Genomic DNA, 11,427 nt, shown 5'->3' with positions numbered 1-11,427 from the left:
CTTCCCTGTTGAAGAATTCTTTATATTTAGGTTTGAAGTGGGGCAATGTTGTCTCTAACACACATGCAGCTCTATGTAAATAGGGTAACTGGATTTCGCTAGCATGCAATGATCCAGCAGAAACAATTATTTCCATCATATTTGCTACGTTTTGAAAATGGCCGTCTATTCTCTGAAACTGCAATTTGGATTTAATAGATCTGAAAAAGCCAATAATCCCAGCATGCTTTCACATTGCAGTTGATGCAGTCTGTATACACAGAACATGACCTCATATCATATAATTATATTAATTCTTCCAGTCTATACAAATGTACATGCAACAAGATCACCTTGATCATCCAAGAAACAAAATTATTTGGTCCTGATGATCACCTTCTAACTAGTTCAACTCAGACATAAACTCATAAGTGCATGCGGTACCCAGCTGTCAACTGAAAGCTTCACTGGTGTGGACCGGCAAGATTTTAAAAATAATTGTCAAGATCTACATCATAGAACAGACATAAGTCTATTTGTACTTCATTCACTTACACCACATGAGCTCTACAGTTTCAATGCCAGATATGATGAATATCATACCAGTGTTGTTTTTTCCCTATATATCTCCACATTAACACATCACAGGATCAAGCTGAGCATTAGCAATACTCCAAGTGATAAAATGCTAGGATAGGCCGGTGAGTTTATATGTTATTTCAATATGGTTCCAAGTGCCCTTGCTGGTTTTCGTAAAGCTGCGTCAGATATTTTGTTTTAGCATGATAATAACACCCTTGTCCTGCAATGTTCATATCAGCATGAACTCCCATTGCAGTCACTGGACAGGTCCCTCTATTAATCATTGTTTAATTCAGAAAGAAGTATGATTTTATTAATATTCTGGTGTGGGTGTATGCATGCATGCATCCGCACAGCAAGACTTTAAACCATGGGTGCCAATGTTATTTGCAGCATAATAGCTAATTATAATGAATATACGGCTGCAATTGTCATATATTTGGACTCTTTGTGTTTTCCAATCAATGCATCCATTTGTAGATGTGTTTGTGATATATTGTCACTGTTAACTGACAACATCATGCAGTATGGAAAATTCAAACTTGGGAAGGATTATAAACACCTAGGTATATCACCCAGGTGAAGGAAATAAACACCGAATCTGAAATCACCATGGTAACAGCTGCCTATTGGTTGTGCTGGAGCCAGTGCTGTCTCTCGAGTAAGTTCTGATTGGTTGTCAGATCTCAAAACAAATTAACTTTGGATCGGTATACCGTGGGGATTGTAATCAGCCTGGGGTATAGATATGATATCAACATAAAAGTATAGGGTGTACCTTGACAAAACTGTTAACGCTTAAAGTGAAGACAACAATTATTTAACCCTTGAACCCTATTTCGCAGTGCATTGGTCAACTCGGCTTGATTAAAACAATAAAGATTTACCACAGTCTGTGAAAGAGTTTGAAGTGTAGGTGAACAGATCTTTCCTCTCGGTCGAAGTACACAACCGGTTGTTGAACCTCAGATTCTTGCTTATTATTTTTTTAAAGGAAGTTTTCAACCTAATTTTCTTTCTGATTGTAAATCCAGTTTCTCGTTCACTTCCCACATCGCGTAATACACAGTGTTTTCAACTTGCCCACAAAAGCTGTTTGTTCATGATGTAGATGTTGTTGACAACAGCATATATTGTAGTCTGGAGAAGAATCCATTTATCAACAAATACATAGGAAAATTGTGCAAAATGCATTGCATTGGCACTTGCACAAAAAAGCTGTGAAAATTAATCATTTATAAGGTATTGTGCCTTGAAGGTGAAAGATTTAAACTTTTGCTCAAACTTTCCTGAATGAAACTTTCAACCATTCTCTTACCAAATCAACAACAGAAAGCAGGGGCCACCATGTAAAGTTTGGAACTAGTGAAACAAATTACTCAACATTTTGCAATATTTGAAATTCAAAATGGCTGCCATTACTATGTTAACTCTGTGGGGGGAAAATGAAATTTTGGATTTTCCAAAACTAAGACACTGAAAGTTTTTCTTTCTCCAAGAGCTTTAAAATGAGCCCCAACAAGTGGTAGATGAGAAAAGAATTGTAGAAATTTGAGTCCAATATCTGTCCCCGAGGCGCGTTCTACCCTAAAGTTACAGCTGTTTTTTCCTTTAATTTTTAAACATTGAACATCATGCTCTGTTTTTGTTTTTCCAAAATAATAACATTCAAAATAGATTCACTGTCCAAGTAATATGACGTCTTGTGTTCGAATTTTTGTTTTTGACACTTCCCAGTTTTTATAAAAGTTGACTCAGAATTGGAGGAAAATGTCAACATACCTTTCCATTGTACTCCAGGTATCAAGAGATAGAATTTCATTACTAAGGGGAAATCATAATGATTATTAAACAAACAAGAATGATCGATAGTGCAAGACAAAATCGATGAATTAAAGAGAACAAAAATTTCCACAGAAATTTTTTTGTTTTCCCAGAATGCTCACCGAAATGAAACGCCAAGCCCACTTTGTTTTGCTCATCTCAAAGTTTCCCATTTTCCGAGGGACTGTGTCTGCCACGGCAACCAAGACCCCCGCTGCAGAAATCACACAGTTACAAATTGCACCATAAAACACAGAATCTCCTAAGAATCTCATTAAACAGTGCAGAGAATCCAGCGATATGGTAATTTTTTTTTTGCAATCAAAGAGGTGAGGGCTTTTTTCATATTTTTCTCCTCTGGCTACCATGGTGACCACGCGGCCTGGTAATCCAATCTGCTTGAGAAAGACACCGCTGTAAAACCCCGAAGGCCCGAGATAGATTTATGTTTACATACAGTCTAGAGATGGATGATCTCATCCCAAATGCTTGCAACGTAAAGATATCAGCGCTGATAGGCAGCGTCGTCCCTCCGGCTGATATACGATTGCACAGACTTTTGCCCTGAAAACGTGGTTAAAGACGCACTGCGAAAAAAACAGTGATGGGGAGAAATTCACCGTCAGCATTACCAAGGAACCTCAGATACTAACGCTTGGAATGGCCGGCGGTTGTATGTCTTTCCACATAAAAAGCATGTCTCCCACTTTTTTGTTTTTTAATTCTCTCTCTCTCTCTCTCTCTCTCTCTCTCTCTCTCTCTCATTTCCAACCTTTTACATGTGTTTAATATTTACTGTGCAGGCTAAGGAACATGGCACAGCGTGTTTAAACGCCAAGTGTATAGTGATATTAGACACATATCAACGGAGAGACCACGTGGCACTATTCTCAAGAAAATCTATTTAACCAAATTAATGTTCCTTTGTTACACAGATTGGAGCACTAAAACCCCTGTATTTACCATTCGCCTCAAGAATATAATATGCCAACACTGTGGAATATTGATTACTTTCTACTTTATGTACAAAGAGGAAGAAACTCAGAGAGAGAGAGAGGGAGAGAGAGAGAGTGATGGGAGAAAATAAATGATGTCACTCCAAGTGAAATTCCTGGCACTGATGTTCACTTTGTTGAAATAATGCCATTGGGTCGGTGGAAGTTAATAGCCGATGACGGTGATGCGCAAGTGTTGATCGGGCAGTACATTTGTCTCAGTCGGGAGAGAAAAAATGTCCGGGGGTGTAGGCCTGGTGATTGTTATTAAAATGGGATTACAATTTAAATATCTATAGATCACAGCTTGTGGACGCCACTCAGCATACAAGACCCTCTTCACTGTATATTTGTACCTTTTTTTTTTATTCCCCCCAATGTGGTGTGAATTTTTTTATCTACTTTCTCTAAGTCCAGTAATCGTTAATTTTTGGGTATTGAAAAGTCTGAATCTGATTCAGCAGCGAAGAAAACATGCCTAAATGAGTCACTGGATTAATTCTGATTCACACTTGGTAACATCTGGTGAAGGATGAACCGGAGACACTTAGTCCACACACAAGCATTTTTCCCCCTCTGAACACAATTTCCTTTTGCAGATACAGCAGGTTTTGTTATCCCTTTGCCCCCGTGGCAAAGAATGCTTTCCAAGACATTCGCAGAGGACATACACATAGACTCGGACTTCTTTTGGAAGTCACGGGGGTTGGCAGTGAACAAACGGTGACAGGTAGACAATAGATACGTCAGTTATCAAGCCATAGAAATGGACTTTATTGCTTCTAAGGGAAATTGAAAGATTGGGAACAGGATAGCGATGAGAAGGAAAAAAATGGGAGCTCGAGGCTTTTTTATTTCCCTGTAAGTGTTTGTGTTGGAGACAAAGCCTTAGAAAGCAGTGTTATGGAGATTGCTGTCTGAGATAGGATTCATCTCTGAAGTCTCTGGTTGCAAGTCTACAGTATCTCCAACATCTTTTCATTTTCACTCAGCAGAATTGAGATTGCAATCATCAGGCAGTTTGAGGAGAGCATACACACATATATGTACACATACCCTGATGCCTGGAGCTCTCTCCCTTGGCTATGTGTGTGTGTGTGTGTGCATGTGCGTGTGTCAGCGTCTGAACATGCAAGCTGTTTCCCCGACACCCAGACATTCCAAACCACAAAATCACATTCAGGCAAAGAAGAAGACATACACGCACAACGCACAGCATGGATAGGTTTTTAATGTTGATTTAATGCCATAAACAGGAGTAGTCCAAGAATATAATATTTAACTCGTATGATCACAATGATTTTTTACTGCTTAAAGGAACGAAAAAATAATCATGTTCCCTGGGTGGAATTCCGCAGGGAACAAGACATCCATCAAATCAACTGAGCCTAAAAATTTTTTTCGTTTACCGAGGAAAAAATTTCTGTCACCATCCTTTTAAAACTGCGTCTCTCACACTGGCTCCCATTTACCTACTTTGGATAATTTTTTTTTTCTTTCTTAAAATCTCCAGAACGAAAAAAAAATTTATGTAAACTCCGATAGAGCAGCTATTAAATTATCATGCATAATATTTAAAATCTGGATGAAAACGTGTAGTGCATATAAGTGGGAGATGAAGGCACCTAACATTTGGATCGGACCCACTCTATCAAAGAAAAACCCCTGCATCAATATTTGTGTTCTTTTTTTGTATTTTTAAAATTTTTTTTATTCATTTTTTTTTAAAGCTGATTTTTTTTTCTTCTATTTTGTGCGAATATAAAGGAAGTCACCGGAAGATTTTTTTTGACGTGAAATTGGAATCTGCATATTAATGTAACTGCCCTAAACCCCCGACCAATCTTAACCCCTAATACTATTGTAAGAAGGATCTCAGGAAGAATTGATGGGGATGCGGAGAAAGGCAACCCTTTGGTTATTTTTGTTTTCTAAAAAGACACTAAAGATGCATAGTTTTTAAAAAGAGACTACGATCAACTGTACATTGAGTGGTTGTAAATTTGATTGAACCCAATCACCCCTCCCCTCAGTGAGATTGGAATAGCCCATGTGAGTGAAACAATTGGATTATTCTAATATACAGAGAGAATCGGGTGGAATGATTAATTCTGGTATTTCTTTTTTTGTATAGAATTCTACGTAAGATTATAGGAAAGCAAGACGAGACATGGTACTGTATGAGATGGTCCCTTTGAGCAGGAAAATGATTACACTGAAGACAAAGGTTTCCGTCTCGGAATATTGCACTTTTTTTAAAATGAATGGATGAGTGTCTGGGATGATGCGACTGACAGAGCCTGTCAGTGCTTGTAACTACCCCTGTGTCTGGGAGAAACACACAGACAAAAGATAGCTGCCACTGGGTCTCTTGTTATTTATTGCTGTGGGCCGACATTTCCAAAAAAACAATGAATACCAGGATGAAGACTAACACACAACGTCTGCATAACAAAGGCGAGCAGAATATCTGTTCAGTGCATGAGACTGACGTAAGACACACTCGACACACGGCTAATGTGCTACCCTTGAAGATCTTTCCCATGAACTTAAAAGACAAACTTCATTAAACTGGGCTGACTACTTTCATTTCCTTCTTCTTCAAAAAAAAAAGAAGAGAAAATTGCCAACTATACTGATCGGCCACAAAATACTGGTAGAGCGCAGCGACGTTTTTTTTGTTCACATGCAATAAATTATGGCCCATTAAAGGAGATACCCCATGCAAGTCATATTTCATGTTTATTTTTATCTGCAAAACATAAGCATTGAAATTCTGCTACATCTGTTGTGTGTGCGCGACACTCTCTTTCTAATTATTTTATCTCCAAAACATAGGCGGTCTGAAATTTACAACAAACGTTTTTTACTCAAGACTGTGTGTCTAAGATAGAGTTCTTCCTGACTGAAACAGGATGTCATTATTCTGCAATTTAGTTTCTCTCTCATTCCATGTTTTTTTTTTTCTCTCATTTTTTTTCCTATTCTTTCAAAAGGCACTTCAGATTGTTAAGAATTATTGCTTCTATGTGGGCGATAATTGTAGGAAAATACGTGAAGTCTTGAACGCTTTTCATTGACAAGAAAGACCCGCTACCTTTCTTACATGCGTTCTCTCTCGCTCTCGCTTTCTCTCTCCCTTCCCTCGTCTCCACTACTTTCTTTTGTTGAAATTGCAAGAGATGTTGTGAAATGTAATTTAATATAATCACGGGTGATTAGAGCGCAGACTGCCTTCAGCGGATTTGCATGACAAAAACCTGCTTGTCGCACTGTCATGGAAGACTAAGCAAAGAAATGGACAAAAATGCAAATGGGCCAAGCGTTGGGGAGAGCCTGCCGCATTTACGGGGTCCCCCAGTAGGAATTAATCGTGATTATTATGCCCCCTAGGGAGAGCCTGATGACAGAAGCTCGTGGTGATTTCTGATCGGCCGACGAAGAAAATTGCAATATTTGAATATCAAACCATCTGCAGCATCTCATGCTACCTTATATAGCATTGACAAAAAAAAACACATCAAGTATTTTCACGACATGGTTTGATCTAACATATTGTTTTTGATGATACTGTTGCTCTTCCAGACACAAATCTTGGGATTAAAAGAGGTTAAATTTTAGCTGATCTTCATTTGAACTTGAGTTATTGATAGAATGGATGGTTGGCTTATCTTACTGCTTGGCTACTATCACTTATTGTTTTGTTCTGCAACACACAATGCCATGAGGTTCTTAAAAATTGTTGAATGCTTCACGCTTTCAAAACCGACAAAAGTGTGCTTTTCATCAGTTAAACTTCTGATTCAAGGAGTGACGTGTGAACGAAGCAGATCAGAAAAAAAACCCAGACCCTCTGGTGTAAGCTTGAGTGCATGAAACACGCCTTTTCATCCCTTCCTTTCTAGATTTGTATGTCTCAATTTTAGCTGCAAATGGACCGATTGAACATAAAAAAAACGGCAGTGCGAACAAACAATGCCTTTCTCTCAAATTGCAAGGGTCTTTTCACGACAACGTCAGGAGTGGTTATCTCTGGACAATTGGAATACTTCTTATCTCTGATGAGGAACAGAGTATCTCTCTTTCTAGTGAGAAGATTTCATTAAAGTTTACAAGTCTTAACACGGTCTTACTACTTCAGCAAAGTCGTGTTGTCTCTTTTTTTTTTTTTGACTATCCTCTCCAGTTTCGCAAATGCTCTAAGGCATCCTGATTCTGTAAGTGTCAAGCATCAAATCCCCCGTGTGTCAAGCGTGTTTCACATCACTTGCCCATGCACATCACCGGTCGTCCACCCAACATTTCCTTTGTGCCCTTTTTTTTTTGCAAAGAAGACACAGGGGTAGGGAAAGACTAAAACAAGTTAGAGACGGAATGTTGCGACGGAAATGATGGCCCACAGCGTACACCACATCATCCACAAATCGATCTTAGGGGGTAAAAAAAAAATCAGTACCATTGTCGCTGCTTTTTTCTTTCCTATTTGGAAAATTCTACAACAGCAAACATGATGAACAGAGAGACTGGGGATAAAAAGTAATCAACACAATGATCGCGTTCAAAAATCAGTCTGATATATCCATACAACAGAAAAGCAATTCTTCTCTCTTTATAAATAAATGCACCAAAAAATAATCTAAAAACAAAATAATTATCATAGAATAAAATATCTTCTCTGAACTGAAAACCAAAATATACAGAACACATGGCCTAATTATTGAAACCCTTCAAATTGAAAAATCTCTCAGATTTCTTGCATTATATAAATCATACAACATGGGAAAAATATGACATAAAATGAACACGCAGTAGAACAATATTTTCCTGAAATTTATATCTCTCTATACGAGAGCTAGAAGTTACTAATATATTTACACTAGGCGTTGCTTATGGTCCACAGAATTTCATGTGCATTCAATATTCAAATGTTTCGTGTCTATTCAGAAAGTAATTTCTATTGCAAAGTTCTTTTTTTTTCCTTTCTGCTATATTTTAAACCCTTTTAATTTTTTTCCTCCTTTTTTGTAAAGCTACAAAAGTGTTAGAAATTCTGTATAAAAAATTATATCTTATTGCTATCAGTAGAAATGTCTGTGGTTTATTTTATATCTTTTTCACACATGGTAATGTCACATTGACGCACACTCAACGAAACTTGACCAGACGTCACTTTTCACACCAGACATCTACTTGTTTATAACAGAAAAACAAGCGTGGGAAAAAAAAAAGGAGAAGTGAATCACATGATTCTAAGATTTCCTGTATGAAATACTGTTCAGGTAAGAAACAAAAAGATCAACTTTTATTGCACTTGATTAAATTTTGTTTTTTGTTTTTTTCATTAATTGCTTCCTTTTTTGGCAAGATATTTGGTCTTTGGCTTCGGATAGACAGAGAATAAAGAGAAAAAAAAACCACATGAACAGTTGCATCAGCTTCTCGAGTAAATCAAGGAAATCAAACTCCTCTGTGTTATCAAGCATGCATTTCAATTTTCCCTGATTAATGTTTATCCCCCAAAATGTATGTCCCCTCTGAGGAGAAAAAGCGGATTTACTTTCGAATGGCAGTTGATTTTTGAGTGCACACAGAAAAAAAATGTTTAGCTTACACAGTGTACAAACTTAACTCCCCCCCCTCCCCCAACGGACCTTAACACAATACAACACCACTACATTACAGTGACTTGGATATTAAAACACTTGACAGTCCAACCAAGTTACACTGTGGAAAAATATATATTCTATTAGAAGTTATGTTTGACTTGTCATCACAAAACACATATTTTGTGTGTTGTTTTTTTTTTATCTTTATGTAATTTTTACATGTAATTAATACAATTTCATGAAGGCACAACTGGGGTTCGGGAAAGAAACCACCCCTGTAAGGCAGTGAAGGATAGCTTTGATCAATCATGAAATTCTGTGGACCATAGGAAATAAAAACGCCTTTTTAACTCTCTCACTTTTGCTTTCATCTCTTATATGAGCTTAGGAGAATGGTTATAACATGACCCATAATCACCAGAATAATTTGACAACTTCTTAAAATTTGATTTAAATCTGTGTTAGGAAATATTTGGTATACCAAGAAGGCAGTTTATTTAGCAAATCACAAAAGATTTGCTTTTTTTTCTGTCTTTCTTTTATGCTGCCTCTAATCTCCTTCTTAAACAGTTTCTCAACGTCTAAAACACGACTAATAGTACTATCATATTTTAAATATCAAAGAAAAGCAATTATCCTGAACAAGTCACCCAAAACTATGCTTGGGGGAAAAAAGTCACTCAGAAAAAACTTTTTGGAAGAACTCATGATATTTTAAGTGATGGTTTAAATCAAGCTGGAGCAAACAATTACGGTATCGTGAAAAAAAAAAATTTAGAAAGTCCTACATACCTATCAGATCATCTACGTCAGTTAAGCTCCCACACAAAGCTACTGAGCATAACCATCAACTTGCACTACTACTGCTACACACTCAATAGGCATAGTTCAGTCCCCAAAAATACTAAAACCCCCAAAAAACAAAAATGTGTAAATTTGTTTGTTTATATGACTACACTATCTTGCTACACATTTTGGCATACACCAGTATGTCTTGCGTGATTTTTCTCACAGTTTTCAAATTTTACTATTTAGGAAAAATAAGAAACACAATCGGAATATTAGGGTTGTTTTCAAGATATTAAAAGAACACCGGTTGTTCTCCTTACTGCATTCTTTAACTTAGATTTAATCGTTCATAAACACATACATACACACACACATCTTAACTGACAACAATGCAAATAATATTCCATACCCCTGATGGATATTTTGCGCAACTGCTTCAAATTTGCTATGAGGTAAACGCATCAGTTTTTGGTATTTTTCATCACCACTTCAATTTTCAAAAAATTTCGCCTTTCCACTCAGGGAACACAAAACCAGAAAATGGCATTTGAGAACCAGACACAACAGATCAATCTAATCCTGAAGCTGACAAAAAACCTGCACATTCAGACTTCGTTTTTTTCATGGCCCTGCAAGCTGACTAGTCTTAGAGCGGAATATGAAAAGGAAAATCCTTAGATCAGATAAGAGCCACTTTTCCCATATAGCTGTCTAAGCAATCCAACTGTGGATTAGCAAGTAACAGCAGTTTGTTATATCTCCCCTCCTGTTGCAAGGATGAAAGGAGTTTTCAAAACAGGGACTAGTATTAGAAAATGAGAAAAAAAGAATACTATTGTAACAGGTGCTGCCAGATACTACAAGTACAGACCTCAATAACCACCACGGCTAGAAGTGAGCTAGTGAAGGGGGGAAAAAACCAAGCAAGATACGCTATACAAATTCCCCTGACATTTGCTATATATATATATATATATATATATATATATATATATATATATATATATATATATATATATATATATATATATATATATATATATATAAACCAAGAGAAACAACGGGAAAGCATCGAAAAAAAAATTCTAACATCAAAAGAGAAAGAAACACAGATAAAACACTGCTGTCTTTGCTAGCTTGGCTCTTCATAGAAGTGCCAAGATGGATAATGGTTGAAAAAAGTTGACCTGTATGATCAGAACTGTGGGTGAATATTATTGCATTGATTGTCTCCTATACACCTACTCCACTCAATTACTACAACTGACAGCCTAGGGCTGCGCATACTTTTTAAAGCCACAATAAATTAGAATATGTTTTTAAAAACAAAAAAAACCAAGTGTAACTTTCCCGATATAACTTAATACACCCATATCTTAATCAAAGTAATTAATTTATATACTTTTTTTTTGGTTTGATAATTTATCTTGAGGTTGTTTTGAGTTTTTTTCTCGAATATTGCAGTTTTCCGTAATAAATAATAATTAGTTTTGGTCTACTGTCTTCACAGTAACATCACTGATGACCTTTGACCTTCCAACAGACTGGTTACCATGGTAACAGCTGGTTTGAACCCATCCATAAATGGCAGTATCTGGGCTTCTGGCAAGAGTATCTAACTGTGACAGAGGCTAATATCCTACGCCTATCTT

Source organism: Ptychodera flava, chromosome 14, assembly GCF_041260155.1.
Source record: "Ptychodera flava strain L36383 chromosome 14, AS_Pfla_20210202, whole genome shotgun sequence".
Classification (NCBI taxonomy): domain Eukaryota; kingdom Metazoa; phylum Hemichordata; class Enteropneusta; family Ptychoderidae; genus Ptychodera; species Ptychodera flava.
Note: the sequence above shows the minus strand (reverse complement) of the source record.